The 25,956-nt window shown below is 48.9% G+C and overlaps 52 non-coding genes and 1 pseudogene across 52 annotated transcripts; all 53 read left to right on the top strand.

The window, feature by feature from the left end:
- Window positions 1-171: 171 nt before the first annotated feature.
- On the top strand, window positions 172-335 carry LOC142953248 (U1 spliceosomal RNA). The gene has a single exon (XR_012954893.1). It is a non-coding gene; the product is annotated as a U1 spliceosomal RNA (small nuclear RNA).
- A 204-nt stretch (window positions 336-539) lies between these two features.
- LOC142953713 (U5 spliceosomal RNA) lies at window positions 540-656 on the top strand. Its single transcript, XR_012955320.1, has one exon. It is a non-coding gene; the product is annotated as a U5 spliceosomal RNA (small nuclear RNA).
- A 176-nt stretch (window positions 657-832) lies between these two features.
- LOC142953362 (U2 spliceosomal RNA) lies at window positions 833-1,023 on the top strand. The gene has a single exon (XR_012955005.1). It is a non-coding gene; the product is annotated as a U2 spliceosomal RNA (small nuclear RNA).
- Window positions 1,024-1,310: 287 nt separating this feature from the next.
- LOC142953279 (U1 spliceosomal RNA) lies at window positions 1,311-1,474 on the top strand. Its single transcript, XR_012954923.1, has one exon. It is a non-coding gene; the product is annotated as a U1 spliceosomal RNA (small nuclear RNA).
- A 204-nt stretch (window positions 1,475-1,678) lies between these two features.
- LOC142953714 (U5 spliceosomal RNA) lies at window positions 1,679-1,795 on the top strand. The gene has a single exon (XR_012955321.1). It is a non-coding gene; the product is annotated as a U5 spliceosomal RNA (small nuclear RNA).
- A 176-nt stretch (window positions 1,796-1,971) lies between these two features.
- Window positions 1,972-2,162, top strand: LOC142953374 (U2 spliceosomal RNA). Its single transcript, XR_012955017.1, has one exon. It is a non-coding gene; the product is annotated as a U2 spliceosomal RNA (small nuclear RNA).
- A 287-nt stretch (window positions 2,163-2,449) lies between these two features.
- On the top strand, window positions 2,450-2,606 carry LOC142953340 (U1 spliceosomal RNA). The gene has a single exon (XR_012954985.1). It is a non-coding gene; the product is annotated as a U1 spliceosomal RNA (small nuclear RNA).
- Window positions 2,607-2,810: 204 nt separating this feature from the next.
- LOC142953716 (U5 spliceosomal RNA) lies at window positions 2,811-2,927 on the top strand. Its single transcript, XR_012955322.1, has one exon. It is a non-coding gene; the product is annotated as a U5 spliceosomal RNA (small nuclear RNA).
- A 1,872-nt stretch (window positions 2,928-4,799) lies between these two features.
- On the top strand, window positions 4,800-4,999 carry LOC142953588 (U2 spliceosomal RNA). Its single transcript, XR_012955215.1, has one exon. It is a non-coding gene; the product is annotated as a U2 spliceosomal RNA (small nuclear RNA).
- Window positions 5,000-5,286: 287 nt separating this feature from the next.
- On the top strand, window positions 5,287-5,450 carry LOC142953281 (U1 spliceosomal RNA). The gene has a single exon (XR_012954924.1). It is a non-coding gene; the product is annotated as a U1 spliceosomal RNA (small nuclear RNA).
- A 204-nt stretch (window positions 5,451-5,654) lies between these two features.
- LOC142953717 (U5 spliceosomal RNA) lies at window positions 5,655-5,771 on the top strand. Its single transcript, XR_012955323.1, has one exon. It is a non-coding gene; the product is annotated as a U5 spliceosomal RNA (small nuclear RNA).
- Window positions 5,772-5,947: 176 nt separating this feature from the next.
- Window positions 5,948-6,138, top strand: LOC142953346 (U2 spliceosomal RNA). Its single transcript, XR_012954990.1, has one exon. It is a non-coding gene; the product is annotated as a U2 spliceosomal RNA (small nuclear RNA).
- Window positions 6,139-6,425: 287 nt separating this feature from the next.
- Window positions 6,426-6,589, top strand: LOC142953179 (U1 spliceosomal RNA). The gene has a single exon (XR_012954827.1). It is a non-coding gene; the product is annotated as a U1 spliceosomal RNA (small nuclear RNA).
- A 170-nt stretch (window positions 6,590-6,759) lies between these two features.
- Window positions 6,760-6,950, top strand: LOC142953437 (U2 spliceosomal RNA). The gene has a single exon (XR_012955076.1). It is a non-coding gene; the product is annotated as a U2 spliceosomal RNA (small nuclear RNA).
- A 287-nt stretch (window positions 6,951-7,237) lies between these two features.
- LOC142953181 (U1 spliceosomal RNA) lies at window positions 7,238-7,401 on the top strand. Its single transcript, XR_012954828.1, has one exon. It is a non-coding gene; the product is annotated as a U1 spliceosomal RNA (small nuclear RNA).
- Window positions 7,402-7,605: 204 nt separating this feature from the next.
- LOC142953719 (U5 spliceosomal RNA) lies at window positions 7,606-7,722 on the top strand. The gene has a single exon (XR_012955325.1). It is a non-coding gene; the product is annotated as a U5 spliceosomal RNA (small nuclear RNA).
- Window positions 7,723-9,605: 1,883 nt separating this feature from the next.
- LOC142953602 (U2 spliceosomal RNA) lies at window positions 9,606-9,776 on the top strand (annotated as a pseudogene).
- Window positions 9,777-10,059: 283 nt separating this feature from the next.
- LOC142953182 (U1 spliceosomal RNA) lies at window positions 10,060-10,223 on the top strand. The gene has a single exon (XR_012954829.1). It is a non-coding gene; the product is annotated as a U1 spliceosomal RNA (small nuclear RNA).
- Window positions 10,224-10,394: 171 nt separating this feature from the next.
- LOC142953517 (U2 spliceosomal RNA) lies at window positions 10,395-10,585 on the top strand. Its single transcript, XR_012955153.1, has one exon. It is a non-coding gene; the product is annotated as a U2 spliceosomal RNA (small nuclear RNA).
- Window positions 10,586-10,868: 283 nt separating this feature from the next.
- On the top strand, window positions 10,869-11,032 carry LOC142953183 (U1 spliceosomal RNA). The gene has a single exon (XR_012954830.1). It is a non-coding gene; the product is annotated as a U1 spliceosomal RNA (small nuclear RNA).
- A 204-nt stretch (window positions 11,033-11,236) lies between these two features.
- Window positions 11,237-11,353, top strand: LOC142953782 (U5 spliceosomal RNA). The gene has a single exon (XR_012955384.1). It is a non-coding gene; the product is annotated as a U5 spliceosomal RNA (small nuclear RNA).
- Window positions 11,354-11,529: 176 nt separating this feature from the next.
- On the top strand, window positions 11,530-11,720 carry LOC142953438 (U2 spliceosomal RNA). The gene has a single exon (XR_012955077.1). It is a non-coding gene; the product is annotated as a U2 spliceosomal RNA (small nuclear RNA).
- A 283-nt stretch (window positions 11,721-12,003) lies between these two features.
- Window positions 12,004-12,167, top strand: LOC142953185 (U1 spliceosomal RNA). Its single transcript, XR_012954832.1, has one exon. It is a non-coding gene; the product is annotated as a U1 spliceosomal RNA (small nuclear RNA).
- A 204-nt stretch (window positions 12,168-12,371) lies between these two features.
- On the top strand, window positions 12,372-12,488 carry LOC142953720 (U5 spliceosomal RNA). Its single transcript, XR_012955326.1, has one exon. It is a non-coding gene; the product is annotated as a U5 spliceosomal RNA (small nuclear RNA).
- A 176-nt stretch (window positions 12,489-12,664) lies between these two features.
- LOC142953518 (U2 spliceosomal RNA) lies at window positions 12,665-12,855 on the top strand. The gene has a single exon (XR_012955154.1). It is a non-coding gene; the product is annotated as a U2 spliceosomal RNA (small nuclear RNA).
- A 287-nt stretch (window positions 12,856-13,142) lies between these two features.
- LOC142953186 (U1 spliceosomal RNA) lies at window positions 13,143-13,306 on the top strand. Its single transcript, XR_012954833.1, has one exon. It is a non-coding gene; the product is annotated as a U1 spliceosomal RNA (small nuclear RNA).
- A 199-nt stretch (window positions 13,307-13,505) lies between these two features.
- LOC142953721 (U5 spliceosomal RNA) lies at window positions 13,506-13,622 on the top strand. Its single transcript, XR_012955327.1, has one exon. It is a non-coding gene; the product is annotated as a U5 spliceosomal RNA (small nuclear RNA).
- Window positions 13,623-13,798: 176 nt separating this feature from the next.
- On the top strand, window positions 13,799-13,989 carry LOC142953487 (U2 spliceosomal RNA). The gene has a single exon (XR_012955124.1). It is a non-coding gene; the product is annotated as a U2 spliceosomal RNA (small nuclear RNA).
- Window positions 13,990-14,276: 287 nt separating this feature from the next.
- On the top strand, window positions 14,277-14,440 carry LOC142953308 (U1 spliceosomal RNA). Its single transcript, XR_012954953.1, has one exon. It is a non-coding gene; the product is annotated as a U1 spliceosomal RNA (small nuclear RNA).
- Window positions 14,441-14,610: 170 nt separating this feature from the next.
- On the top strand, window positions 14,611-14,801 carry LOC142953440 (U2 spliceosomal RNA). Its single transcript, XR_012955079.1, has one exon. It is a non-coding gene; the product is annotated as a U2 spliceosomal RNA (small nuclear RNA).
- Window positions 14,802-15,084: 283 nt separating this feature from the next.
- Window positions 15,085-15,248, top strand: LOC142953187 (U1 spliceosomal RNA). Its single transcript, XR_012954834.1, has one exon. It is a non-coding gene; the product is annotated as a U1 spliceosomal RNA (small nuclear RNA).
- Window positions 15,249-15,447: 199 nt separating this feature from the next.
- On the top strand, window positions 15,448-15,564 carry LOC142953722 (U5 spliceosomal RNA). The gene has a single exon (XR_012955328.1). It is a non-coding gene; the product is annotated as a U5 spliceosomal RNA (small nuclear RNA).
- A 176-nt stretch (window positions 15,565-15,740) lies between these two features.
- Window positions 15,741-15,931, top strand: LOC142953488 (U2 spliceosomal RNA). The gene has a single exon (XR_012955125.1). It is a non-coding gene; the product is annotated as a U2 spliceosomal RNA (small nuclear RNA).
- Window positions 15,932-16,218: 287 nt separating this feature from the next.
- LOC142953309 (U1 spliceosomal RNA) lies at window positions 16,219-16,382 on the top strand. Its single transcript, XR_012954954.1, has one exon. It is a non-coding gene; the product is annotated as a U1 spliceosomal RNA (small nuclear RNA).
- Window positions 16,383-16,552: 170 nt separating this feature from the next.
- Window positions 16,553-16,743, top strand: LOC142953538 (U2 spliceosomal RNA). Its single transcript, XR_012955172.1, has one exon. It is a non-coding gene; the product is annotated as a U2 spliceosomal RNA (small nuclear RNA).
- A 283-nt stretch (window positions 16,744-17,026) lies between these two features.
- On the top strand, window positions 17,027-17,190 carry LOC142953188 (U1 spliceosomal RNA). The gene has a single exon (XR_012954835.1). It is a non-coding gene; the product is annotated as a U1 spliceosomal RNA (small nuclear RNA).
- A 204-nt stretch (window positions 17,191-17,394) lies between these two features.
- On the top strand, window positions 17,395-17,511 carry LOC142953723 (U5 spliceosomal RNA). Its single transcript, XR_012955329.1, has one exon. It is a non-coding gene; the product is annotated as a U5 spliceosomal RNA (small nuclear RNA).
- Window positions 17,512-17,687: 176 nt separating this feature from the next.
- LOC142953363 (U2 spliceosomal RNA) lies at window positions 17,688-17,878 on the top strand. The gene has a single exon (XR_012955006.1). It is a non-coding gene; the product is annotated as a U2 spliceosomal RNA (small nuclear RNA).
- Window positions 17,879-18,165: 287 nt separating this feature from the next.
- On the top strand, window positions 18,166-18,329 carry LOC142953189 (U1 spliceosomal RNA). Its single transcript, XR_012954836.1, has one exon. It is a non-coding gene; the product is annotated as a U1 spliceosomal RNA (small nuclear RNA).
- Window positions 18,330-18,533: 204 nt separating this feature from the next.
- On the top strand, window positions 18,534-18,650 carry LOC142953724 (U5 spliceosomal RNA). Its single transcript, XR_012955330.1, has one exon. It is a non-coding gene; the product is annotated as a U5 spliceosomal RNA (small nuclear RNA).
- A 176-nt stretch (window positions 18,651-18,826) lies between these two features.
- Window positions 18,827-19,017, top strand: LOC142953477 (U2 spliceosomal RNA). Its single transcript, XR_012955114.1, has one exon. It is a non-coding gene; the product is annotated as a U2 spliceosomal RNA (small nuclear RNA).
- A 287-nt stretch (window positions 19,018-19,304) lies between these two features.
- On the top strand, window positions 19,305-19,468 carry LOC142953336 (U1 spliceosomal RNA). The gene has a single exon (XR_012954981.1). It is a non-coding gene; the product is annotated as a U1 spliceosomal RNA (small nuclear RNA).
- A 170-nt stretch (window positions 19,469-19,638) lies between these two features.
- Window positions 19,639-19,829, top strand: LOC142953535 (U2 spliceosomal RNA). Its single transcript, XR_012955170.1, has one exon. It is a non-coding gene; the product is annotated as a U2 spliceosomal RNA (small nuclear RNA).
- Window positions 19,830-20,116: 287 nt separating this feature from the next.
- On the top strand, window positions 20,117-20,280 carry LOC142953190 (U1 spliceosomal RNA). Its single transcript, XR_012954837.1, has one exon. It is a non-coding gene; the product is annotated as a U1 spliceosomal RNA (small nuclear RNA).
- Window positions 20,281-20,484: 204 nt separating this feature from the next.
- On the top strand, window positions 20,485-20,601 carry LOC142953725 (U5 spliceosomal RNA). Its single transcript, XR_012955331.1, has one exon. It is a non-coding gene; the product is annotated as a U5 spliceosomal RNA (small nuclear RNA).
- A 176-nt stretch (window positions 20,602-20,777) lies between these two features.
- On the top strand, window positions 20,778-20,968 carry LOC142953441 (U2 spliceosomal RNA). Its single transcript, XR_012955080.1, has one exon. It is a non-coding gene; the product is annotated as a U2 spliceosomal RNA (small nuclear RNA).
- A 287-nt stretch (window positions 20,969-21,255) lies between these two features.
- LOC142953282 (U1 spliceosomal RNA) lies at window positions 21,256-21,419 on the top strand. Its single transcript, XR_012954925.1, has one exon. It is a non-coding gene; the product is annotated as a U1 spliceosomal RNA (small nuclear RNA).
- A 204-nt stretch (window positions 21,420-21,623) lies between these two features.
- LOC142953726 (U5 spliceosomal RNA) lies at window positions 21,624-21,740 on the top strand. The gene has a single exon (XR_012955332.1). It is a non-coding gene; the product is annotated as a U5 spliceosomal RNA (small nuclear RNA).
- Window positions 21,741-21,916: 176 nt separating this feature from the next.
- LOC142953442 (U2 spliceosomal RNA) lies at window positions 21,917-22,107 on the top strand. Its single transcript, XR_012955081.1, has one exon. It is a non-coding gene; the product is annotated as a U2 spliceosomal RNA (small nuclear RNA).
- Window positions 22,108-22,394: 287 nt separating this feature from the next.
- LOC142953191 (U1 spliceosomal RNA) lies at window positions 22,395-22,558 on the top strand. Its single transcript, XR_012954838.1, has one exon. It is a non-coding gene; the product is annotated as a U1 spliceosomal RNA (small nuclear RNA).
- Window positions 22,559-22,729: 171 nt separating this feature from the next.
- Window positions 22,730-22,920, top strand: LOC142953443 (U2 spliceosomal RNA). Its single transcript, XR_012955082.1, has one exon. It is a non-coding gene; the product is annotated as a U2 spliceosomal RNA (small nuclear RNA).
- Window positions 22,921-23,203: 283 nt separating this feature from the next.
- Window positions 23,204-23,367, top strand: LOC142953192 (U1 spliceosomal RNA). Its single transcript, XR_012954839.1, has one exon. It is a non-coding gene; the product is annotated as a U1 spliceosomal RNA (small nuclear RNA).
- Window positions 23,368-23,571: 204 nt separating this feature from the next.
- Window positions 23,572-23,688, top strand: LOC142953799 (U5 spliceosomal RNA). The gene has a single exon (XR_012955400.1). It is a non-coding gene; the product is annotated as a U5 spliceosomal RNA (small nuclear RNA).
- The last annotated feature ends 2,268 nt before the right edge of the window (window positions 23,689-25,956 follow it).

A 25,956-nucleotide genomic window follows, 5' to 3' on the forward strand; every position in this document is an offset into this window, starting at 1 on the left:
GTCAAACAAAGGCCTTGTTTATTCCTTACTGACGCCCCTCGTGGAACATCGCTGTGCTCCCAGCCTAAGCTTAATGCTAAATCCCTGCACTCTGGGATTATGCCATCTGGGAACCGTCATCCGGAGTACTGCGTCTGGGAATGCCGCCCCTGTCTCTGTCTCTTCCAACTCATACTTACCTGGCAGGGGAGATACCATGATCAAGAAGGTGGTTCACCCAGGGCGAGGCCCAGCCATTGCACTCCGGTTGTTCTGACCACTGCGAATTCCCCAAATGTGGGAATCTCGACTGCATAATTTCTGGTAGTGGGGGACTGCGTTTGCGCTCTCCCCTGATTGTTTTGTTGAAAAGAATATCAAGTGATTTGTACTTTTGACTGGAGGGGAGGAAATAGTACTATGGAGAATATTGCCCTCTTTAAGATGTGGGAATGGGTGTGGCTTCAGATTTGGAACAGGGCACGTGAACTCAGGCTTACCATGAGCGTTTTGACTTGGGCAACTAGGGACTTTGGCTGTTCTTGACAATGTTGCTGTACTTACTTTGGTTTCTCTTCATAACGCACAAGTCTTTCGCCTTTTACTAAAGACTTCCGTGGAGAGGAATACCAATGAGTTCAACCTATTTTTAGCAGGCTTTGCCATTTGGCTGAGCCTTGTACAGTTGTGAAAAGAAAGAAAGCTGTCCTTAATGAGACCACGGTGCTTGACCATGGAGTGCTTGGATGTGTGCCAAAGCAGCAGCCACTGCTATGTCCCTTGGAAAGAACTGCACCATGACAAGGGTGAAATGTGTCAGGAGGGTGACTCAGGAAGCAAACAGTTGGGGCTCATCGCTTCTCGGCCTTTTGGCTAAGATCAAGTGTAGTATCTGTTCTTATCAGTTTAATATCTGATATGTCCTCTATATGAGGATAACGTATTAAGCAGATTTTTAGCATCGGGAGATGAAAAAGGGGCTTGCCCCGTTCACTCCACGCATTGACCCGGTATTGCAGCATTGCCGGGAACGGTGCACTCCTCAAATGCCTTGTGGACAACCAAACACCAATCCAAATGGATCAGTCTGTTGATTAGCTTCACACTTTAATGAACGACGAGGATCTCATTCGCTGTCTGTCTTCAAGGCTGGGGCTTGTGTCAAACAAAGGCCTTGTTTATTCCTTACTGACGCCCCTCGTGGAACATCGCTGTGCTCCCAGCCTGAGCTTAATGCTAAAGGGCTGCACTCTGGGATTATGCCATCTGGGAACCGTCATCCGGAGTACTGCATCTGGGAATGCCGCCCCTGTCTCTGTCTCTTCCAACTCATACTTACCTGGCAGGGGAGATACCATGATCAAGAAGGTGGTTCACCCAGGGCGAGGCCCAGCCATTGCACTCCGGTTGTTCTGACCACTGCGAATTCCCCAAATGTGGGAATCTCGACTGCATCATTTCTGGTAGTGGGGGACTGCGTTCGCGCTCTCCCCTGATTGTTTTGTTGAAAAGAATATCAAGTGATTTGTACTTTTGATTGGAGGGGAGGAAATAGTACTATGGAGAATATTGCCCTCTTTAAGATGTGGGAATGGGTGTGGCTTCAGATTTGGAACAGGGCACGTGAACTCAGGCTTACCATGAGCGTTTTGACTTGGGCAACTAGGGACTTTGGCTGTTCTTGACAATGTTGCTGTACTTACTTTGGTTTCTCTTCATAACGCACAAGTCTTTCGCCTTTTACTAAAGACTTCCGTGGAGAGGAATACCAATGAGTTCAACCTATTTTTAGCAGGCTTTGCCATTTGGCTGAGCCTTGTACAGTTGTGAAAAGAAAGAAAGCTGTCCTTAACGAGACCACGGTGCTTGACCATGGAGTGCTTGGATGTGTGCCAAAGCAGCAGCCACTGCTATGTCCCTTGGAAAGAACTGCACCATGACAAGGGTGAAACGTGTCAGGAGGGTGACTCAGGAAGCAAACAGTTGGGGCTCATCGCTTCTCGGCCTTTTGGCTAAGATCAAGTGTAGTATCTGTTCTTATCAGTTTAATATCTGATATGTCCTCTATATGAGGATAACGTATTAAGCAGATTTTTAGCATTGGGAGATGAAAAAGGGGCTTGCTCCGTTCACTCCACGCATTGACCCGGTATTGCAGCATTGCCGGGAACGGTGCACTCCTCAAATGCCTTGTGGACAACCAAACACCAATCCAAATGGATCAGTCTGTTGATTAGCTTCACACTTTAATGAACGACGAGGATCTCATTCGCTGTCTGTCTTCAAGGCTGGGGCTTGTGTCAAACAAAGGCCTTGTTTATTCCTTACTGACGCCCCTCGTGGAACATCGCTGTGCTCCCAGCCTGAGCTTAATGCTAAAGGGCTGCACTCTGGGATTATGCCATCTGGGAACCGTCATCCGGAGTACTGCATCTGGGAATGCCGCCCCTGTCTCTGTCTCTTCCAACTCATACTTACCTGGCAGGGGAGATACCATGATCAAGAAGGTGGTTCACCCAGGGCGAGGCCCAGCCATTGCACTCCGGTTGTTCTGACCACTGCGAATTCCCCAAATGTGGGAATCTCGAATTTCTGGTAGTGGGGGACTGCGTTCGCGCTCTCCCCTGATTGTTTTGTTGAAAAGAATATCAAGTGATTTGTACTTTTGATTGGAGGGGAGGAAATAGTACTATGGAGAATATTGCCCTCTTTAAGATGTGGGAATGGGTGTGGCTTCAGATTTGGAACAGGGCACGTGAACTCAGGCTTACCATGAGCGTTTTGACTTGGGCAACTAGGGACTTTGGCTGTTCTTGACAATGTTGCTGTATTTACTTTGGTTTCTCTTCATAACGCACAAGTCTTTCGCCTTTTACTAAAGACTTCCGTGGAGAGGAATACCAATGAGTTCAACCTATTTTTAGCAGGCTTTGCCATTTGGCTGAGCCTTGTACAGTTGTGAAAAGAAAGAAAGCTGTCCTTAACGAGACCACGGTGCTTGACCATGGAGTGCTTGGATGTGTGCCAAAGCAGCAGCCACTGCTATGTCCCTTGGAAAGAACTGCACCATGACAAGGGTGAAATGTGTCAGGAGGGTGACTCAGGAAGCAAACAGTTGGGGCTCATCGCTTCTCGGCCTTTTGGCTAAGATCAAGTGGTGTTGCGGAAAAATACAGCACAGAGAGAGCTAACAACGAGACAGCAATGGCCGCAAGGGGCCAAAAAGAGCAGTCGATCCCAAGGGTCGGGCTGAGACACACGCTACGATTCCAGGCAACCACGGAAGACTACAATCTGCAGTCCAGAGAGTTTTTTGGCAGGCAAGTCATAATTGGGCAGCTACAACTGAAGGTGGAGGAGGTGCACTGCATCCAGTGGAACCAGCAGGAGAAGGCGTTCGACGTTACACTGAGGACCGAGGAGATCTACCGGAGTGTGGCTGAAATATGCCGAGCAGAGGCAGGGGTAAGGCCGCTAGCCGGCTACAGAGTACTGAACCTGGACAGACCTAATTTCAGAACAATAACTGTGCATATGTACAACCCCTTTGTTAATGACTCAGCACTAGCTGCATTCCTGGGGCAGTATGGAGAGGTGGTGACGGCTGCAAGGCATATAAAGGACACCCTGGGGTTTTGGACTGGGCGGCGCCAGTTCCAGGTACTGCTGTATCATGACGCAGAAGGTCCAGGAGGCCTGAAACATCCACCTGCCTTCTTCAGCCTTGGTGGAGATCGTGGGTATCTATTTTACCCACGGCAACCTGCTTTCTGCAGGAAGTGCAGACAGTCAGGACATTCAGAGGCAGGCTGTGGGGAAACAAGATGCCGTTTCTGTGGGCAAGAAGGGCATTCGGCCAAGGACTGCACAGAGCCAAGGACGTGCCATGGATGCGGTGGAACTGACCACCTGTACCGAGGTTGTCCTGGCCGCAAGAAAACTTTTGCGGAGGCTGCCAAACCGACTGAGGCTGGCGAGCCGAGTAGGGGAGCCACACAGAATGACGTGGAGAGGACGGTACAGGAGGGCTCCGGAGCCGACGCGTTGGGGAGTAAAGGGGAGGCAGCGTCCCGGGATGAGGGCACCGCCGGAACAGACGGAATGGCCAAGGCATCCACAGACATTATGGACGATTTTCCTGTCCTCACTTCCGATCCCTCCAAATCAAAGCAAGGGGCACGGAAAGGGTCGCAGGCATTTGGAACAGGACTCTCGACAGAGCTTGGAGAGAGTGGGGAGGGGGTACGGAGCAAAAAGTCAAAGGGGGGACAGACCAACAAGGGTGGGATTGAGGGGAGGGGGAACAGGTCAGCATAAGAGAGCCGCTGATAAAGTGGAGGAAGGAGGGGCCCAGGAGCAGAAGGATGGGGATACGGGTCAAGAGGTGGGAGGGGAGATGGGTGAGCAGTCATTGGGAGAAGCAGTTGCCATACTAACAGAAGGTTTAGGCCTGAGCTTCGATCTTCCCCCAGGCCTCCTCATGCTGTCGTCCCCCTTAGGGGAGGACGCTTATGAGGGGCTTAACAGACCAACAACGTCGCCAAACGCAGGGCCGTTTTCCTGGGCTGACGAGATGGATAAAGAGAATGTATACCTTTAGGGTAGTGGGAACCAGCAATAGGAATCTTTATTTAAGATGCACAATGGGTTTTTTTGGGTGGGGATGGTAAATCCTGAAGACTTTGCATAAGTGTATTTTGTGTTTGTTTTTTTTTGTGTATTGACAAATGCTGGTTACTGACATGTAACTGTGAAATAGAATTAAGTTGCATGATGCAAAACATGTGAAGTTTGTATGTTTGAAATTGTATGATTTGTGTACAGAATTTTGATAATAAAAAAAAAAAAAAAAAAAAAAAAAAAAAAATCTGTTCTTATCAGTTTAATATCTGATATGTCCTCTATATGAGGATAACGTATTAAGCAGATTTTTAGCATCGGGAGATGAAAAAGGGGCTTGCTCCGTTCACTCCACGCATTGACCCGGTATTGCAGCATTGCCGGGAATGGTGCACTCCTCAAATGCCTTGTGGACAACCAAACACCAATCCAAATGGATCAGTCTGTTGATTAGCTTCACACTTTAATGAACGACGAGGATCTCATTCGCTGTCTGTCTTCAAGGCTGGGGCTTGTGTCAAACAAAGGCCTTGTTTATTCCTTACTGACGCCCCTCGTGGAACATCGCTGTGCTCCCAGCCTGAGCTTAATGCTAAAGGGCTGCACTCTGGGATTATGCCATCTGGGAACCGTCATCCGGAGTACTGCATCTGGGAATGCCGCCCCTGTCTCTGTCTCTTCCAACTCATACTTACCTGGCAGGGGAGATACCATGATCAAGAAGGTGGTTCACCCAGGGCGAGGCCCAGCCATTGCACTCCGGTTGTTCTGACCACTGCGAATTCCCCAAATGTGGGAATCTCGACTGCATCATTTCTGGTAGTGGGGGACTGCGTTCGCGCTCTCCCCTGATTGTTTTGTTGAAAAGAATATCAAGTGATTTGTACTTTTGATTGGAGGGGAGGAAATAGTACTATGGAGAATATTGCCCTCTTTAAGATGTGGGAATGGGTGTGGCTTCAGATTTGGAACAGGGCACGTGAACTCAGGCTTACCATGAGCGTTTTGACTTGGGCAACTAGGGACTTTGGCTGTTCTTGACAATGTTGCTGTACTTACTTTGGTTTCTCTTCATAACGCACAAGTCTTTCGCCTTTTACTAAAGACTTCCGTGGAGAGGAATACCAATGAGTTCAACCTATTTTTAGCAGGCTTTGCCATTTGGCTGAGCCTTGTACAGTTGTGAAAAGAAAGAAAGCTGTCCTTAACGAGACCACGGTGCTTGACCATGGAGTGCTTGGATGTGTGCCAAAGCAGCAGCCACTGCTATGTCCCTTGGAAAGAACTGCACCATGACAAGGGTGAAACGTGTCAGGAGGGTGACTCAGGAAGCAAACAGTTGGGGCTCATCGCTTCTCGGCCTTTTGGCTAAGATCAAGTGTAGTATCTGTTCTTATCAGTTTAATATCTGATATGTCCTCTATTTGAGGATAACGTATTAAGCAGATTTTTAGCATCGGGAGATGAAAAAGGGGCTTGCCCCGTTCACTCCACGCATTGACCCGGTATTGCAGCATTGCCGGGAACGGTGCACTCCTCAAATGCCTTGTGGACAACCAAACACCAATCCAAATGGATCAGTCTGTTGATTAGCTTCACACTTTAATGAACGACGAGGATCTCATTCGCTGTCTGTCTTCAAGGCTGGGGCTTGTGTCAAACAAAGGCCTTGTTTATTCCTTACTGACGCCCCTCGTGGAACATCGCTGTGCTCCCAGCCTAAGCTTAATGCTAAATCCCTGCACTCTGGGATTATGCCATCTGGGAACCGTCATCCGGAGTACTGCATCTGGGAATGCCGCCCCTGTCTCTGTCTCTTCCAACTCATACTTACCTGGCAGGGGAGATACCATGATCAAGAAGGTGGTTCACCCAGGGCGAGGCCCAGCCATTGCACTCCGGTTGTTCTGACCACTGCGAATTCCCCAAATGTGGGAATCTCGACTGCATAATTTCTGGTAGTGGGGGACTGCGTTCGCGCTCTCCCCTGATTGTTTTGTTGAAAAGAATATCAAGTGGTTGTACTTTTGATTGGAGGGGAGGAAATAGTACTATGGAGAATATTGCCCTCTTTAAGATGTGGGAATGGGTGTGGCTTCAGATTTGGAACAGGGTGAAACGTGTCAGGAGGGTGACTCAGGAAGCAAACAGTTGGGGCTCATCGCTTCTCGGCCTTTTGGCTAAGATCAAGTGTAGTATCTGTTCTTATCAGTTTAATATCTGATATGTCCTCTATATGAGGATAACGTATTAAGCAGATTTTTAGCATCGGGAGATGAAAAAGGGGCTTGCTCCGTTCACTCCACGCATTGACCCGGTATTGCAGCATTGCCGGGAACGGTGCACTCCTCAAATGCCTTGTGGACAACCAAACACCAATCCAAATGGATCAGTCTGTTGATTAGCTTCACACTTTAATGAACGACGAGGATCTCATTCGCTGTCTGTCTTCAAGGCTGGGGCTTGTGTCAAACAAAGGCCTTGTTTATTCCTTTCTGACGCCCCTCGTGGAACATCGCTGTGCTCCCAGCCTAAGCTTAATGCTAAATCCCTGCACTCTGGGATTATGCCATCTGGGAACCGTCATCCGGAGTACTGCATCTGGGAATGCCGCCCCTGTCTCTGTCTCTTCCAACTCATACTTACCTGGCAGGGGAGATACCATGATCAAGAAGGTGGTTCACCCAGGGCGAGGCCCAGCCATTGCACTCCGGTTGTTCTGACCACTGCGAATTCCCCAAATGTGGGAATCTCGACTGCATAATTTCTGGTAGTGGGGGACTGCGTTCGCGCTCTCCCCTGATTGTTTTGTTGAAAAGAATATCAAGTGATTTGTACTTTTGACTGGAGGGGAGGAAATAGTACTATGGAGAATATTGCCCTCTTTAAGATGTGGGAATGGGTGTGGCTTCAGATTTGGAACAGGGCACGTGAACTCAGGCTTACCATGAGCGTTTTGACTTGGGCAACTAGGGACTTTGGCTGTTCTTGACAATGTTGCTGTACTTACTTTGGTTTCTCTTCATAACGCACAAGTCTTTCGCCTTTTACTAAAGACTTCCGTGGAGAGGAATACCAATGAGTTCAACCTATTTTTAGCAGGCTTTGCCATTTGGCTGAGCCTTGTACAGTTGTGAAAAGAAAGAAAGCTGTCCTTAATGAGACCACGGTGCTTGACCGTGTGCCAAAGCAGCAGCCACTGCTATGTCCCTTGGAAAGAACTGCACCATGACAAGGGTGAAACGTGTCAGGAGGGTGACTCAGGAAGCAAACAGTTGGGGCTCATCGCTTCTCGGCCTTTAGGCTAAGATCAAGTGGTGTTGCGGAAAAATACAGCACAGAGAGAGCTAACAACGAGACAGCAATGGCCGCAAGGGGCCAAAAAGAGCAGTCGATCCCAAGGGTCGGGCTGAGACACACGCTACGATTCCAGGCAACCACGGAAGACTACAATCTGCAGTCCAGAGAGTTTTTTGGCAGGCAAGTCATAATTGGGCAGCTACAACTGAAGGTGGAGGAGGTGCACTGCATCCAGTGGAACCAGCAGGAGAAGGCGTTCGACGTTACACTGAGGATCGAGGAGATCTACCGGAGTGTGGCTGAAATATGCCGAGCAGAGGCAGGGGTACTGAACCTGGACAGACCTAATTTCAGAACAATAACTGTGCATATGTACAACCCCTTTGTTAATGACTCAGCACTAGCTGCATTCCTGGGGCAGTATGGAGAGGTGGTGACGGCTGCAAGGCATATAAAGGACACCCTGGGGTTTTGGACTGGGCGGCGCCAGTTCCAGGTACTGCTGTATCATGACGCAGAAGGTCCAGGAGGCCTGAAACATCCACCTGCCTTCTTCAGCCTTGGTGGAGATCGTGGGTATCTATTTTACCCACGGCAACCTGCTTTCTGCATGAAGTGCAGACAGTCAGGACATTCAGAGGCAGGCTGTGGGGAAACAAGATGCCGTTTCTGTGGGCAAGAAGGGCATTCGGCCAAGGACTGCACAGAGCCAAGGACGTGCCATGGATGCGGTGGAACTGACCACCTGTACCGAGGTTGTCCTGGCCGCAAGAAAACTTTTGCGGAGGCTGCCAAACCGACTGAGGCTGGCGAGCCGAGTAGGGGAGCCACACAGAATGACGGGGAGAGGACGGTACAGGAGGGCTCCGGAGCCGACGCGTTGGGGAGTAAAGGGGAGGCAGCGTCCCGGGATGAGGGCACCGCCGGAACAGACGGAATGGCCAAGGCATCCACAGACATTATGGACGATTTTCCTGTCCTCACTTCCGATCCCTCCAAATCAAAGCAAGGGGCACGGAAAGGGTCGCAGGCATTTGGAACAGGACTCTCGACAGAGCTTGGAGAGAGTGGGGAGGGGGTACGGAGCAAAAAGTCAAAGGGGGGACAGACCAACAAGGGTGGGATTGAGGGGGGGAGGGGAGGGGGAACAGGTCAGCATAAGAGAGCCGCTGATAAAGTGGAGGAAGGAGGGGCCCAGGAGCAGAAGGATGGGGATACGGGTCAAGAGGTGGGAGGGGAGATGGGTGAGCAGTCATTGGGAGAAGCAGTTGCCATACTAACAGAAGGTTTAGGCCTGAGCTTCGATCTTCCCCCAGGCCTCCTCATGCTGTCGTCCCCCTTAGGGGAGGACGCTTATGAGGGGCTTAACAGACCAACAACGTCGCCAAACGCAGGGCCGTTTTCCTGGGCTGACGAGATGGATAAAGAGAATGTATACCTTTAGGGTAGTGGGAACCAGCAATAGGAATCTTTATTTAAGATGCACAATGGGTTTTTTTGGGTGGGGATGGTAAATCCTGAAGACTTTGCATAAGTGTATTTTGTGTTTTTTTTTTTGTGTGTATTGACAAATGCTGGTTACTGACATGTAACTGTGAAATAGAATTAAGTTGCATGATGCAAAACATGTGAAGTTTGTATGTTTGAAATTGTATGATTTGTGTACAGAATTTTGATAATAAAAAAAAAAAAAAAAAAAAAAAAAAAAAAAAAAAAAAAAAAAATCTGTTCTTATCAGTTTAATATCTGATATGTCCTCTATATGAGGATAACGTATTAAGCAGATTTTTAGCATCGGGAGATGAAAAAGGGGCTTGCTCCGTTCACTCCACGCATTGACCCGGTATTGCAGCATTGCCGGGAACGGTGCACTCCTCAAATGCCTTGTGGACAACCAAACACCAATCCAAATGGATCTGTTGATTAGCTTCACACTTTAATGAACGACGAGGATCTCATTCGCTGTCTGTCTTCAAGGCTGGGGATTGTGTCAAACAAAGGCCTTGTTTATTCCTTACTGACGCCCCTCGTGGAACATCGCTGTGCTCCCAGCCTGACCTTAATGCTAAAGGGCTGCACTCTGGGATTATGCCATCTGGGAACCGTCATCCGGAGTACTGCATCTGGGAATGCCGCCCCTGTCTCTGTCTCTTCCAACTCATACTTACCTGGCAGGGGAGATACCATGATCAAGAAGGTGGTTCACCCAGGGCGAGGCCCAGCCATTGCACTCCGGTTGTTCTGACCACTGCGAATTCCCCAAATGTGGGAATCTCGACTGCATAATTTCTGGTAGTGGGGGACTGCGTTCGCGCTCTCCCCTGATTGTTTTATTGAAAAGAATATCAAGTGATTTGTACTTTTGACTGGAGGGGAGGAAATAGTACTATGGAGAATATTGCCCTCTTTAAGATGTGGGAATGGGTGTGGCTTCAGATTTGGAACAGGGTGAAATGTGTCAGGAGGGTGACTCAGGAAGCAAACAGTTGGGGCTCATCGCTTCTCGGCCTTTTGGCTAAGATCAAGTGTAGTATCTGTTCTTATCAGTTTAATATCTGATATGTCCTCTATATGAGGATAACGTATTAAGCAGATTTTTAGCATCGGGAGATGAAAAAGGGGCTTGCTCCGTTCACTCCACGCATTGACCCGGTATTGCAGCATTGCCGGGAATGGTGCACTCCTCAAATGCCTTGTGGACAACCAAACACCAATCCAAATGGATCTGTTGATTAGCTTCACACTTTAATGAACGACGAGGACCTCATTCGCTGTCTGTCTTCAAGGCTGGGGCTTGTGTCAAACAAAGGCCTTGTTTATTCCTTACTGACGCCCCTCGTGGAACATCGCTGTGCTCCCAGCCTGAGCTTAATGCTAAAGGGCTGCACTCTGGGATTATGCCATCTGGGAACCGTCATCCAGAGTACTGCATCTGGGAATGCCGCCCCTGTCTCTGTCTCTTCCAACTCATACTTACCTGGCAGGGGAGATACCATGATCAAGAAGGTGGTTCACCCAGGGCGAGGCCCAGCCATTGCACTCCGGTTGTTCTGACCACTGCGAATTCCCCAAATGTGGGAATCTCGACTGCATAATTTCTGGTAGTGGGGGACTGCGTTCGCGCTCTCCCCTGATTGTTTTGTTGAAAAGAATATCAAGTGATTTGTACTTTTGATTGGAGGGGAGGAAATAGTACTATGGAGAATATTGCCCTCTTTAAGATGTGGGAATGGGTGTGGCTTCAGATTTGGAACAGGGCACGTGAACTCAGGCTTACCATGAGCGTTTTGACTTGGGCAACTAGGGACTTTGGCTGTTCTTGACAATATTGCTGTACTTACTTTGGTTTCTCTTCATAACGCACAAGTCTTTCGCCTTTTACTAAAGACTTCCGTGGAGAGGAATACCAATGAGTTCAACCTATTTTTAGCAGGCTTTGCCATTGGGCTGAGCCTTGTACAGTTGTGAAAAGAAAGAAAGCTGTCCTTAACGAGACCACGGTGCTTGACCATGGAGTGCTTGGATGTGTGCCAAAGCAGCAGCCACTGCTATGTCCCTTGGAAAGAACTGCACCATGACAAGGGTGAAACGTGTCAGGAGGGTGACTCAGGAAGCAAACAGTTGGGGCTCATCGCTTCTCGGCCTTTTGGCTAAGATCAAGTGTAGTATCTGTTCTTATCAGTTTAATATCTGATATGTCCTCTATATGAGGATAACGTATTAAGCAGATTTTTAGCATCGGGAGATGAAAAAGGGGCTTGCTCCGTTCACTCCACGCATTGACCCGGTATTGCAGCATTGCCGGGAACGGTGCACTCCTCAAATGCCTTGTGGACAACCAAACACCAATCCAAATGGATCTGTTGATTAGCTTCACACTTTAATGAACGACGAGGATCTCATTCGCTGTCTGTCATCAAGGCTGGGGATTGTGTCAAACAAAGGCCTTGTTTATTCCTTACTGACGCCCCTCGTGGAACATCGCTGTGCTCCCAGCCTAAGTTTAATGCTAAATCCCTGCACTCTGGGATTATGCCATCTGGGAACCGTCATCCGGAGTACTGCATCTGGGAATGCCGCCCCTGTCTCTGTCTCTTCCAACTCATACTTACCTGGCAGGGGAGATACCATGATCAAGAAGGTGGTTCACCCAGGGCGAGGCCCAGCCATTGCACTCCGGTTGTTCTGACCACTGCGAATTCCCCAAATGTGGGAATCTCGACTGCATAATTTCTGGTAGTGGGGGACTGCGTTCGCGCTCTCCCCTGATTGTTTTGTTGAAAAGAATATCAAGTGATTTGTACTTTTGATTGGAGGGGAGGAAATAGTACTATGGAGAATATTGCCCTCTTTAAGATGTGGGAATGGGTGTGGCTTCAGATTTGGAACAGGGCACGTGAACTCAGGCTTACCATGAGCGTTTTGACTTGGGCAACTAGGGACTTTGGCTGTTCTTGACAATGTTGCTGTATTTACTTTGGTTTCTCTTCATAACGCACAAGTCTTTCGCCTTTTACTAAAGACTTCCGTGGAGAGGAATACCAATGAGTTCAACCTATTTTTAGCAGGCTTTGCCATTTGGCTGAGCCTTGTACAGTTGTGAAAAGAAAGAAAGCTGTCCTTAACGAGACCACGGTGCTTGACCATGGAGTGCTTGGATGTGTGCCAAAGCAGCAGCCACTGCTATGTCCCTTGGAAAGAACTGCACCATGACAAGGGTGAAACGTGTCAGGAGGGTGACTCAGGAAGCAAACATTTGGGGCTCATCGCTTCTCGGCCTTTTGGCTAAGATCAAGTGTAGTATCTGTTCTTATCAGTTTAATATCTGATATGTCCTCTATATGAGGATAACGTATTAAGCAGATTTTTAGCATCGGGAGATGAAAAAGGGGCTTGCTCCGTTCACTCCACGCATTGACCCGGTATTGCAGCATTGCCGGGAATGGTGCACTCCTCAAATGCCTTGTGGACAACCAAACACCAATCCAAATGGATCAGTCTGTTGATTAGCTTCACACTTTAATGAACGACGAGGATCTCATTCGCTGTCTGTCTTCAAGGCTGGGGATTGTGTCAAACAAAGGCCTTGTTTATTCCTTACTGACGCCCCTCGTGGAACATCGCTGTGCTCCCAGCCTGACCTTAATGCTAAAGGGCTGCACTCTAGGATTATGCCATCTGGGAACCGTCATCCGGAGTACTGCATCTGGGAATGCCGCCCCTGTCTCTGTCTCTTCCAACTCATACTTACCTGGCAGGGGAGATACCATGATCAAGAAGGTGGTTCACCCAGGGCGAGGCCCAGCCATTGCACTCCGGTTGTTCTGACCACTGCGAATTCCCCAAATGTGGGAATCTCGACTGCATAATTTCTGGTAGTGGGGGACTGCGTTCGCGCTCTCCCCTGATTGTTTTATTGAAAAGAATATCAAGTGATTTGTACTTTTGACTGGAGGGGAGGAAATAGTACTATGGAGAATATTGCCCTCTTTAAGATGTGGGAATGGGTGTGGCTTCAGATTTGGAACAGGGCACGTGAACTCAGGCTTACCATGAGCGACTAGGGCAACTAGGGACTTTGGCTGTTCTTGACAATGTTGCTGTACTTACTTTGGTTTCTCTTCATAACGCACAAGTCTTTCGCCTTTTACTAAAGACTTCCGTGGAGAGGAATACCAATGAGTTCAACCTATTTTTAGCAGGCTTTGCCATTTGGCTGAGCCTTGTACAGTTGTGAAAAGAAAGTAAGCTGTCCTTAACGAGACCACGGTGCTTGACCATGGAGTGCTTGGATGTGTGCCAAAGCAGCAGCCACTGCTATGTCCCTTGGAAAGAACTGCACCATGACAAGGGTGAAACGTGTCAGGAGGGTGACTCAGGAAGCAAACAGTTGGGGCTCATCGCTTCTCGGCCTTTTGGCTAAGATCAAGTGTAGTATCTGTTCTTATCAGTTTAATATCTGATATGTCCTCTATATGAGGATAACGTATTAAGCAGATTTTTAGCATCGGGAGATGAAGAAGGGGCTTGCTCCGTTCACTCCACGCATTGACCCGGTATTGCAGCATTGCCGGGAACGGTGCACTCCTCAAATGCCTTGTGGACAACCAAACACCAATCCAAATGGATCAGTCTGTTGATTAGCTTCACACTTTAATGAACGACGAGGATCTCATTCGCTGTCTGTCTTCAAGGCTGGGGCTTGTGTCAAACAAAGGCCTTGTTTATTCCTTTCTGACGCCCCTCGTGGAACATCGCTGTGCTCCCAGCCTGAGCTTAATGCTAAAGGGCTGCACTCTGGGATTATGCCATCTGGGAACCGTCATCCGGAGTACTGCATCTGGGAATGCCGCCCCTGTCTCTGTCTCTTCCAACTCATACTTACCTGGCAGGGGAGATACCATGATCAAGAAGGTGGTTCACCCAGGGCGAGGCCCAGCCATTGCACTCCGGTTGTTCTGACCACTGCAAATTCCCCAAATGTGGGAATCTCGACTGCATAATTTCTGGTAGTGGGGGACTGCGTTCGCGCTCTCCCCTGATTGTTTTGTTGAAAAGAATATCAAGTGGTTGTACTTTTGATTGGAGGGGAGGAAATAGTACTATGGAGAATATTGCCCTCTTTAAGATGTGGGAATGGGTGTGGCTTCAGATTTGGAACAGGGTGAAACGTGTCAGGAGGGTGACTCAGGAAGCAAACAGTTGGGGCTCATCGCTTCTCGGCCTTTTGGCTAAGATCAAGTGTAGTATCTGTTCTTATCAGTTTAATATCTGATATGTCCTCTATATGAGGATAACGTATTAAGCAGATTTTTAGCATCGGGAGATGAAAAAGGGGCTTGCTCCGTTCACTCCACGCATTGACCCGGTATTGCAGCATTGCCGGGAACGGTGCACTCCTCAAATGCCTTGTGGACAACCAAACACCAATCCAAATGGATCTGTTGATTAGCTTCACACTTTAATGAACGACGAGGATCTCATTCGCTGTCTGTCTTCAAGGCTGGGGATTGTGTCAAACAAAGGCCTTGTTTATTCCTTACTGACGCCCCTCGTGGAACATCGCTGTGCTCCCAGCCTGACCTTAATGCTAAAGGGCTGCACTCTGGGATTATGCCATCTGGGAACCGTCATCCGGAGTACTGCATCTGGGAATGCCGCCCCTGTCTCTGTCTCTTCCAACTCATACTTACCTGGCAGGGGAGATACCATGATCAAGAAGGTGGTTCACCCAGGGCGAGGCCCAGCCATTGCACTCCGGTTGTTCTGACCACTGCGAATTCCCCAAATGTGGGAATCTCGACTGCATAATTTCTGGTAGTGGGGGACTGCGTTCGCGCTCTCCCCTGATTGTTTTATTGAAAAGAATATCAAGTGATTTGTACTTTTGACTGGAGGGGAGGAAATAGTACTATGGAGAATATTGCCCTCTTTAAGATGTGGGAATGGGTGTGGCTTCAGATTTGGAGCAGGGCACGTGAACTCAGGCTTACCATGAGCGACTAGGGCAACTAGGGACTTTGGCTGTTCTTGACAATGTTGCTGTACTTACTTTGGTTTCTCTTCATAACGCACAAGTCTTTCGCCTTTTACTAAAGACTTCCGTGGAGAGGAATACCAATGAGTTCAACCTATTTTTAGCAGGCTTTGCCATTTGGCTGAGCCTTGTACAGTTGTGAAAAGAAAGTAAGCTGTCCTTAACGAGACCACGGTGCTTGACCATGGAGTGCTTGGATGTGTGCCAAAGCAGCAGCCACTGCTATGTCCCTTGGAAAGAACTGCACCATGACAAGGGTGAAACGTGTCAGGAGGGTGACTCAGGAAGCAAACAGTTGGGGCTCATCGCTTCTCGGCCTTTTGGCTAAGATCAAGTGTAGTATCTGTTCTTATCAGTTTAATATCTGATATGTCCTCTATATGAGGATAACGTATTAAGCAGATTTTTAGCATCGGGAGATGAAGAAGGGGCTTGCTCCGTTCACTCCACGCATTGACCCGGTATTGCAGCATTGCCGGGAACGGTGCACTCCTCAAATGCCTTGTGGACAACCAAACACCAATCCAAATGGATCAGTCTGTTGATTAGCTTCACACTTTAATGAACGACGAGGATCTCATTCGCTGTCTGTCTTCAAGGCTGGGGCTTGTGTCAAACAAAGGCCTTGTTTATTCCTTTCTGACGCCCCTCGTGGAACATCGCTGTGCTCCCAGCCTGAGCTTAATGCTAAAGGGCTGCACTCTGGGATTATGCCATCTGGGAACCGTCATCCGGAGTACTGCATCTGGGAATGCCGCCCCTGTCTCTGTCTCTTCCAACTCATACTTACCTGGCAGGGGAGATACCATGATCAAGAAGGTGGTTCACCCAGGGCGAGGCCCAGCCATTGCACTCCGGTTGTTCTGACCACTGCAAATTCCCCAAATGTGGGAATCTCGACTGCATAATTTCTGGTAGTGGGGGACTGCGTTCGCGCTCTCCCCTGATTGTTTTGTTGAAAAGAATATCAAGTGGTTGTACTTTTGATTGGAGGGGAGGAAATAGTACTATGGAGAATATTGCCCTCTTTAAGATGTGGGAATGGGTGTGGCTTCAGATTTGGAACAGGGTGAAACGTGTCAGGAGGGTGACTCAGGAAGCAAACAGTTGGGGCTCATCGCTTCTCGGCCTTTTGGCTAAGATCAAGTGCAGTATCTGTTCTTATCAGTTTAATATCTGATATGTCCTCTATATGAGGATAACGTATTAAGCAGATTTTTAGCATCGGGAGATGAAAAAGGGGCTTGCCCCGTTCACTCCACGCATTGACCCGGTATTGCAGCATTGCCGGGAACGGTGCACTCCTCAAATGCCTTGTGGACAACCAAACACCAATCCAAATGGATCTGTTGATTAGCTTCACACTTTAATGAACGACGAGGATCTCATTCGCTGTCTGTCTTCAAGGCTGGGGATTGTGTCAAACAAAGGCCTTGTTTATTCCTTACTGACGCCCCTCGTGGAACATCGCTGTGCTCCCAGCCTAAGCTTAATGCTAAATCCCTGCACTCTGGGATTATGCCATCTGGGAACCGTCATCCGGAGTACTGCGTCTGGGAATGCCGCCCCTGTCTCTGTCTCTTCCAACTCATACTTACCTGGCAGGGGAGATACCATGATCAAGAAGGTGGTTCACCCAGGGCGAGGCCCAGCCATTGCACTCCGGTTGTTCTGACCACTGCGAATTCCCCAAATGTGGGAATCTCGACTGCATAATTTCTGGTAGTGGGGGACTGCGTTCGCGCTCTCCCCTGATTGTTTTGTTGAAAAGAATATCAAGTGATTTGTACTTTTGACTGGAGGGGAGGAAATAGTACTATGGAGAATATTGCCCTCTTTAAGATGTGGGAATGGGTGTGGCTTCAGATTTGGAACAGGGCACGTGAACTCAGGCTTACCATGAGCGTTTTGACTTGGGCAACTAGGGACTTTGGCTGTTCTTGACAATGTTGCTGTACTTACTTTGGTTTCTCTTCATAACGCACAAGTCTTTCGCCTTTTACTAAAGACTTCCGTGGAGAGGAATACCAATGAGTTCAACCTATTTTTAGCAGGCTTTGCCATTTGGCTGAGCCTTGTACAGTTGTGAAAAGAAAGAAAGCTGTCCTTAATGAGACCACGGTGCTTGACCATGGAGTGCTTGGATGTGTGCCAAAGCAGCAGCCACTGCTATGTCCCTTGGAAAGAACTGCACCATGACAAGGGTGAAATGTGTCAGGAGGGTGACTCAGGAAGCAAACAGTTGGGGCTCATCGCTTCTCGGCCTTTTGGCTAAGATCAAGTGTAGTATCTGTTCTTATCAGTTTAATATCTGATATGTCCTCTATATGAGGATAACGTATTAAGCAGATTTTTAGCATCGGGAGATGAAAAAGGGGCTTGCCCCGTTCACTCCACGCATTGACCCGGTATTGCAGCATTGCCGGGAACGGTGCACTCCTCAAATGCCTTGTGGACAACCAAACACCAATCCAAATGGATCAGTCTGTTGATTAGCTTCACACTTTAATGAACGACGAGGATCTCATTCGCTGTCTGTATTCAAGGCTGGGGATTGTGTCAAACAAAGGCCTTGTTCATTCCTTACTGACGCCCCTCGTGGAACATCGCTGTGCTCCCAGCCTGAGCTTAATGCTAAAGGGCTGCACTCTGGGATTATGCCATCTGGGAACCGTCATCCGGAGTACTGCGTCTGGGAATGCCGCCCCTGTCTCTGTCTCTTCCAACTCATACTTACCTGGCAGGGGAGATACCATGATCAAGAAGGTGGTTCACCCAGGGCGAGGCCCAGCCATTGCACTCCGGTTGTTCTGACCACTGCGAATTCCCCAAATGTGGGAATCTCGACTGCATAATTTCTGGTAGTGGGGGACTGCGTTCGCGCTCTCCCCTGATTGTTTTGTTGAAAAGAATATCAAGTGATTTGTACTTTTGACTGGAGGGGAGGAAATAGTACTATGGAGAATATTGCCCTCTTTAAGATGTGGGAATGGGTGTGGCTTCAGATTTGGAACAGGGCACGTGAACTCAGGCTTACCATGAGCGTTTTGACTTGGGCAACTAGGGACTTTGGCTGTTCTTGACAATGTTGCTGTACTTACTTTGGTTTCTCTTCATAACGCACAAGTCTTTCGCCTTTTACTAAAGACTTCCGTGGAGAGGAATACCAATGAGTTCAACCTATTTTTAGCAGGCTTTGCCATTTGGCTGAGCCTTGTACAGTTGTGAAAAGAAAGAAAGCTGTCCTTAATGAGACCACGGTGCTTGACCATGGAGTGCTTGGATGTGTGCCAAAGCAGCAGCCACTGCTATGTCCCTTGGAAAGAACTGCACCATGACAAGGGTGAAACGTGTCAGGAGGGTGACTCAGGAAGCAAACAGTTGGGGCTCATCGCTTCTTGGCCTTTTGGCTAAGATCAAGTGTAGTATCTGTTCTTATCAGTTTAATATCTGATATGTCCTCTATATGAGGATAACGTATTAAGCAGATTTTTAGCATCGGGAGATGAAAAAGGGGCTTGCTCCGTTCACTCCACGCATTGACCCGGTATTGCAGCATTGCCGGGAACGGTGCACTCCTCAAATGCCTTGTGGACAACCAAACACCAATCCAAATGGTTCAGTCTGTTGATTAGCTTCACACTTTAATGAACGACGAGGATCTCATTCGCTGTCTGTCTTCAAGGCTGGGGCTTGTGTCAAACAAAGGCCTTGTTTATTCCTTACTGACGCCCCTCGTGGAACATCGCTGTGCTCCCAGCCTGAGCTTAATGCTAAAGGACTGCACTCTGGGATTATGCCATCTGGGAACCGTCATCCGGAGTACTGCATCTGGGAATGCCGCCCCTGTCTCTGTCTCTTCCAACTCATACTTACCTGGCAGGGGAGATACCATGATCAAGAAGGTGGTTCACCCAGGGCGAGGCCCAGCCATTGCACTCCGGTTGTTCTGACCACTGCAAATTCCCCAAATGTGGGAATCTCGACTGCATAATTGCTGGTAGTGGGGGACTGCGTTCGCGCTCTCCCCTGATTGTTTTGTTGAAAAGAATATCAAGTGGTTGTACTTTTGTTTGGAGGGGAGGAAATAGTACTATGGAGAATATTGCCCTCTTTAAGATGTGGGAATGGGTGTGGCTTCAGATTTGGAACAGGGTGAAACGTGTCAGGAGGGTGACTCAGGAAGCAAACAGTTGGGGCTCATCGCTTCTCGGCCTTTTGGCTAAGATCAAGTGTAGTATCTGTTCTTATCAGTTTAATATCTGATATGTCCTCTATATGAGGATAACGTATTAAGCAGATTTTTAGCATCGGGAGATGAAAAAGAGGCTTGCCCCGTTCACTCCACGCATTGACCCGGTATTGCAGCATTGCCGGGAACGGTGCACTCCTCAAATGCCTTGTGGACAACCAAACACCAATCCAAATGGATCAGTCTGTTGATTAGCTTCACACTTTAATGAACGACGAGGATCTCATTCGCTGTCTGTCTTCAAGGCTGGGGCTTGTGTCAAACAAAGGCCTTGTTTATTCCTTACTGACGCCCCTCGTGGAACATCGCTGTGCTCCCAGCCTAAGCTTAATGCTAAATCCCTGCACTCTGGGATTATGCCATCTGGGAACCGTCATCCGGAGTACTGCGTCTGGGAATGCCGCCCCTGTCTCTGTCTCTTCCAACTCATACTTACCTGGCAGGGGAGATACCATGATCAAGAAGGTGGTTCACCCAGGGCGAGGCCCAGCCATTGCACTCCGGTTGTTCTGACCACTGCGAATTCCCCAAATGTGGGAATCTCGACTGCATAATTTCTGGTAGTGGGGGACTGCGTTCGCGCTCTCCCCTGATTGTTTTATTGAAAAGAATATCAAGTGATTTGTACTTTTGACTGGAGGGGAGGAAATAGTACTATGGAGAATATTGCCCTCTTTAAGATGTGGGAATGGGTGTGGCTTCAGATTTGGAACAGGGCACGTGAACTCAGGCTTACCATGAGCGTTTTGACTTGGGCAACTAGGGACTTTGGCTGTTCTTGACAATGTTGCTGTACTTACTTTGGTTTCTCTTCATAACGCACAAGTCTTTCGCCTTTTACTAAAGACTTCCGTGGAGAGGAATACCAATGAGTTCAACCTATTTTTAGCAGGCTTTGCCATTTGGCTGAGCCTTGTACAGTTGTGAAAAGAAAGAAAGCTGTCCTTAATGAGACCACGGTGCTTGACCATGGAGTGCTTGGATGTGTGCCAAAGCAGCAGCCACTGCTATGTCCCTTGGAAAGAACTGCACCATGACAAGGGTGAAACGTGTCAGGAGGGTGACTCAGGAAGCAAACAGTTGGGGCTCATCGCTTCTCGGCCTTTTGGCTAAGATCAAGTGTAGTATCTGTTCTTATCAGTTTAATATCTGATATGTCCTCTATATGAGGATAACGTATTAAGCAGATTTTTAGCATCGGGAGATGAAAAAGGGGCTTGCTCCGTTCACTCCACGCATTGACCCGGTATTGCAGCATTGCCGGGAACGGTGCACTCCTCAAATGCCTTGTGGACAACCAAACACCAATCCAAATGGATCAGTCTGTTGATTAGCTTCACACTTTAATGAACGACGAGGATCTCATTCGCTGTCTGTCTTCAAGGCTGGGGCTTGTGTCAAACAAAGGCCTTGTTTATTCCTTACTGACGCCCCTCGTGGAACATCGCTGTGCTCCCAGCCTGAGCTTAATGCTAAAGGGCTGCACTCTGGGATTATGCCATCTGGGAACCGTCATCCGGAGTACTGCATCTGGGAATGCCGCCCCTGTCTCTGTCTCTTCCAACTCATACTTACCTGGCAGGGGAGATACCATGATCAAGAAGGTGGTTCACCCAGGGCGAGGCCCAGCCATTGCACTCCGGTTGTTCTGACCACTGCGAATTCCCCAAATGTGGGAATCTCGACTGCATCATTTCTGGTAGTGGGGGACTGCGTTCGCGCTCTCCCCTGATTGTTTTGTTGAAAAGAATATCAAGTGATTTGTACTTTTGATTGTAGGGGAGGAAATAGTACTATGGAGAATATTGCCCTCTTTAAGATGTGGGAATGGGTGTGGCTTCAGATTTGGAACAGGGCACGTGAACTCAGGCTTACCATGAGCGTTTTGACTTGGGCAACTAGGGACTTTGGCTGTTCTTGACAATGTTGCTGTACTTACTTTGGTTTCTCTTCATAACGCACAAGTCTTTCGCCTTTTACTAAAGACTTCCGTGGAGAGGAATACCAATGAGTTCAACCTATTTTTAGCAGGCTTTGCCATTTGGCTGAGCCTTGTACAGTTGTGAAAAGAAAGAAAGCTGTCCTTAACGAGACCACGGTGCTTGACCATGGAGTGCTTGGATGTGTGCCAAAGCAGCAGCCACTGCTATGTCCCTTGGAAAGAACTGCACCATGACAAGGGTGAAACGTGTCAGGAGGGTGACTCAGGAAGCAAACAGTTGGGGCTCATCGCTTCTCGGCCTTTTGGCTAAGATCAAGTGTAGTATCTGTTCTTATCAGTTTAATATCTGATATGTCCTCTATATGAGGATAACGTATTAAGCAGATTTTTAGCATCGGGAGATGAAAAAGGGGCTTGCTCCGTTCACTCCACGCATTGACCCGGTATTGCAGCATTGCCGGGAACGGTGCACTCCTCAAATGCCTTGTGGACAACCAAACACCAATCCAAATGGATCAGTCTGTTGATTAGCTTCACACTTTAATGAACGACGAGGATCTCATTCGCTGTCTGTCTTCAAGGCTGGGGATTGTGTCAAACAAAGGCCTTGTTTATTCCTTACTGACGCCCCTCGTGGAACATCGCTGTGCTCCCAGCCTGAGCTTAATGCTAAAGGTCTGCACTCTGGGATTATGCCATCTGGGAACCGTCATCCGGAGTACTGCATCTGGGAATGCCGCCCCTGTCTCTGTCTCTTCCAACTCATACTTACCTGGCAGGGGAGATACCATGATCAAGAAGGTGGTTCACCCAGGGCGAGGCCCAGCCATTGCACTCCGGTTGTTCTGACCACTGCGAATTCCCCAAATGTGGGAATCTCGACTGCATAATTTCTGGTAGTGGGGGACTGCGTTCGCGCTCTCCCCTGATTGTTTTGTTGAAAAGAATATCAAGTGGTTTGTACTTTTGATTGGAGGGGAGGAAATAGTACTATGGAGAATATTGCCCTCTTTAAGATGTGGGAATGGGTGTGGCTTCAGATTTGGAACAGGGTGAAACGTGTCAGGAGGGTGACTCAGGAAGCAAACAGTTGGGGCTCATCGCTTCTCGGCCTTTTGGCTAAGATCAAGTGTAGTATCTGTTCTTATCAGTTTAATATCTGATATGTCCTCTATATGAGGATAACGTATTAAGCAGATTTTTAGCATCGGGAGATGAAAAAGGGGCTTGCTCCGTTCACTCCACGCATTGACCCGGTATTGCAGCATTGCCGGGAACGGTGCACTCCTCAAATGCCTTGTGGACAACCAAACACCAATCCAAATGGATCTGTTGATTAGCTTCACACTTTAATGAACGACGAGGATCTCATTCGCTGTCTGTCTTCAAGGCTGGGGATTGTGTCAAACAAAGGCCTTGTTTATTCCTTACTGACGCCCCTCGTGGAACATCGCTGTGCTCCCAGCCTGAGCTTAATGCTAAAGGGCTGCACTCTGGGATTATGCCATCTGGGAACCGTCATCCGGAGTACTGCATCTGGGAATGCCGCCCCTGTCTCTGTCTCTTCCAACTCATACTTACCTGGCAGGGGAGATACCATGATCAAGAAGGTGGTTCACCCAGGGCGAGGCCCAGCCATTGCACTCCGGTTGTTCTGACCACTGCGAATTCCCCAAATGTGGGAATCTCGACTGCATAATTTCTGGTAGTGGGGGACTGCGTTCGCGCTCTCCCCTGATTGTTTTGTTGAAAAGAATATCAAGTGATTTGTACTTTTGATTGGAGGGGAGGAAATAGTACTATGGAGAATATTGCCCTCTTTAAGATGTGGGAATGGGTGTGGCTTCAGATTTGGAACAGGGCACGTGAACTCAGGCTTACCATGAGCGTTTTGACTTGGGCAACTAGGGACTTTGGCTGTTCTTGACAATGTTGCTGTACTTACTTTGGTTTCTCTTCATAACGCACAAGTCTTTCGCCTTTTACTAGAGACTTCCGTGGAGAGGAATACCAATGAGTTCAACCTATTTTTAGCAGGCTTTGCCATTTGGCTGAGCCTTGTACAGTTGTGAAAAGAAAGAAAGCTGTCCTTAACGAGACCACGGTGCTTGACCATGGAGTGCTTGGATGTGTGCCAAAGCAGCAGCCACTGCTATGTCCCTTGGAAAGAACTGCACCATGACAAGGGTGAAACGTGTCAGGAGGGTGACTCAGGAAGCAAACAGTTGGGGCTCATCGCTTCTCGGCCTTTTGGCTAAGATCAAGTGGTGTTGCGGAAAAATACAGCACAGAGAGAGCTAACAACGAGACAGCAATGGCCGCAAGGGGCCAAAAAGAGCAGTCGATCCCAAGGGTCGGGCTGAGACACACGCTACGATTCCAGGCAACCACGGAAGACTACAAACTGCAGTCCAGAGAGTTCTTTGGCAGGCAAGTCATAATTGGGCAGCTACAACTGAAGGTGGAGGAGGTGCACTGCATCCAGTGGAACCAGCAGGAGAAGGCGTTCGACGTTACACTGAGGACCGAGGAGATCTACCGGAGTGTGGCTGAAATTTGCCGAGCAGAGGCAGGGGTAAGGCCGCTAGCCGGCTACAGAGTACTGAACCTGGACAGACCTAATTTCAGAACAATAACTGTGCATATGTACAACCCCTTTGTTAATGACTCAGCACTAGCTGCATTCCTGGGGCAGTATGGAGAGGTGGTGACGGCTGCAAGGCATATAAAGGACACCCTGGGGTTTTGGACTGGACGGCGCCAGTTCCAGGTACTGCTGTATCATGACGCAGAAGGTCCAGGAGGCCTGAAACATCCACCTGCCTTCTTCAGCCTTGGTGGAGATCGTGGGTATCTATTTTACCCACGGCAACCTGCTTTCTGCAGGAAGTGCAGACAGTCAGGACATTCAGAGGCAGGCTGTGGGGAAACAAGATGCCGTTTCTGTGGGCAAGCAGGGCATTCCGCCAAGGACTGCACAGAGCCAAGGACGTGCCATGGATGCGGTGGAACTGACCACCTGTACCGAGGTTGTCCTGGCCGCAAGAAAACTTTTGCGGAGGCTGCCAAACCGACTGAGGCTGGCGAGCCGAGTAGGGGAGCCACACAGAATGACGGGGAGAGGACGGTACAGGAGGGCTCCGGAGCTGACGCGTTGGGGAGTAAAGGGGAGGCAGCGCCCCGGGATGAGGGCACCGCCGGAACAGACGGAATGGCCAAGGCATCCACAGACATTATGGACGAGTTTCCTGTCCTCACTTCCGATCCTGCTCCCTCCAAATCAAAGCAAGGGGCACGGAAAGGGTCGCAGGCATTCGGAACAGGACTCTCGACAGAGCTTGGAGAGAGTGGGGAGGGGGTACGGAGCAAAAAGTCAAAGGGGGGACAGACCAACAAGGGTGGGATTGAGGGGGGGAGGGGAGGGGGAACAGGTCAGCATAAGAGAGCCGCTGATAAAGTGGAGGAAGGAGGGGCCCAGGAGCAGAAGGATGGGGATACGGGTCAAGAGGTGGGAGGGGAGATGGGTGAGCAGTCATTGGGAGAAGCAGCTGCCATACTAACAGACGGTTTAGGCCTGAGCTTCGATCTTCCCCCAGGCCTGCTCATGCTGTCGTCCCCCTTAGGGGAGGACGCTTATGAGGGGCTTAACAGACCAACAACGTCGCCAAACGCAGTGTCGTTTTCCTGGGCTGACGAGATGGATAAAGAGAATGTATACCTTTAGGGTAGTGGGAACCAGCAATAGGAATCTTTATTTAAGATGCACAATGGGTTTTTTTAAGGTTCTCACTATAAACGCAAGGGGAATGAGGGACCCAGTTAAAAGAAGGGTTGTTTTTAATTTTGTGGAGTCGCACCAGGTTGCCTTTTGTTTTTTGCAGGAGGTACATTTACGGGATGGGGGGGACGTGGGGATTTTTTCGAGGGAGTGGACAAAAGGGGACTCAGTTTGGAGCGTAGGGGGGGTCCACTCTACTGGGGTTGGGATTTTATTTGGGTTTCAAGAGATCAAGGTGGAGTCTTCCTTTGTTATTGTCCAGGGGAGGATAATGGGCGCAGACATCACATGGGGGACAGTCAAGCTTAGGGTTATTGTGGTCTATGGAGCACAAACTCCAACAGAAAGGCAAGAGATGGCTGGTCAATTGGAGCCGCACCTGGCCACCAGTAGGCAGGTAGTGATAGGGGGTGATTTTAATGTTGAGTTGGGCAAGGGGGGAGATACCAGCGATGGGTTTATTTCCAACCTCATGGCTAAACATGGCCTGGTAGATGGGGCGAGGGAGGTCAGGCCACAGGTAACAGGTCCCACATGGCGCAACTCTA

Source organism: Anarhichas minor, unplaced genomic scaffold (genome assembly GCF_050575085.1).
Source record: "Anarhichas minor isolate MPS153535 unplaced genomic scaffold, ASM5057508v1 ptg000018l, whole genome shotgun sequence".
NCBI lineage: Eukaryota > Metazoa > Chordata > Actinopteri > Perciformes > Anarhichadidae > Anarhichas > Anarhichas minor.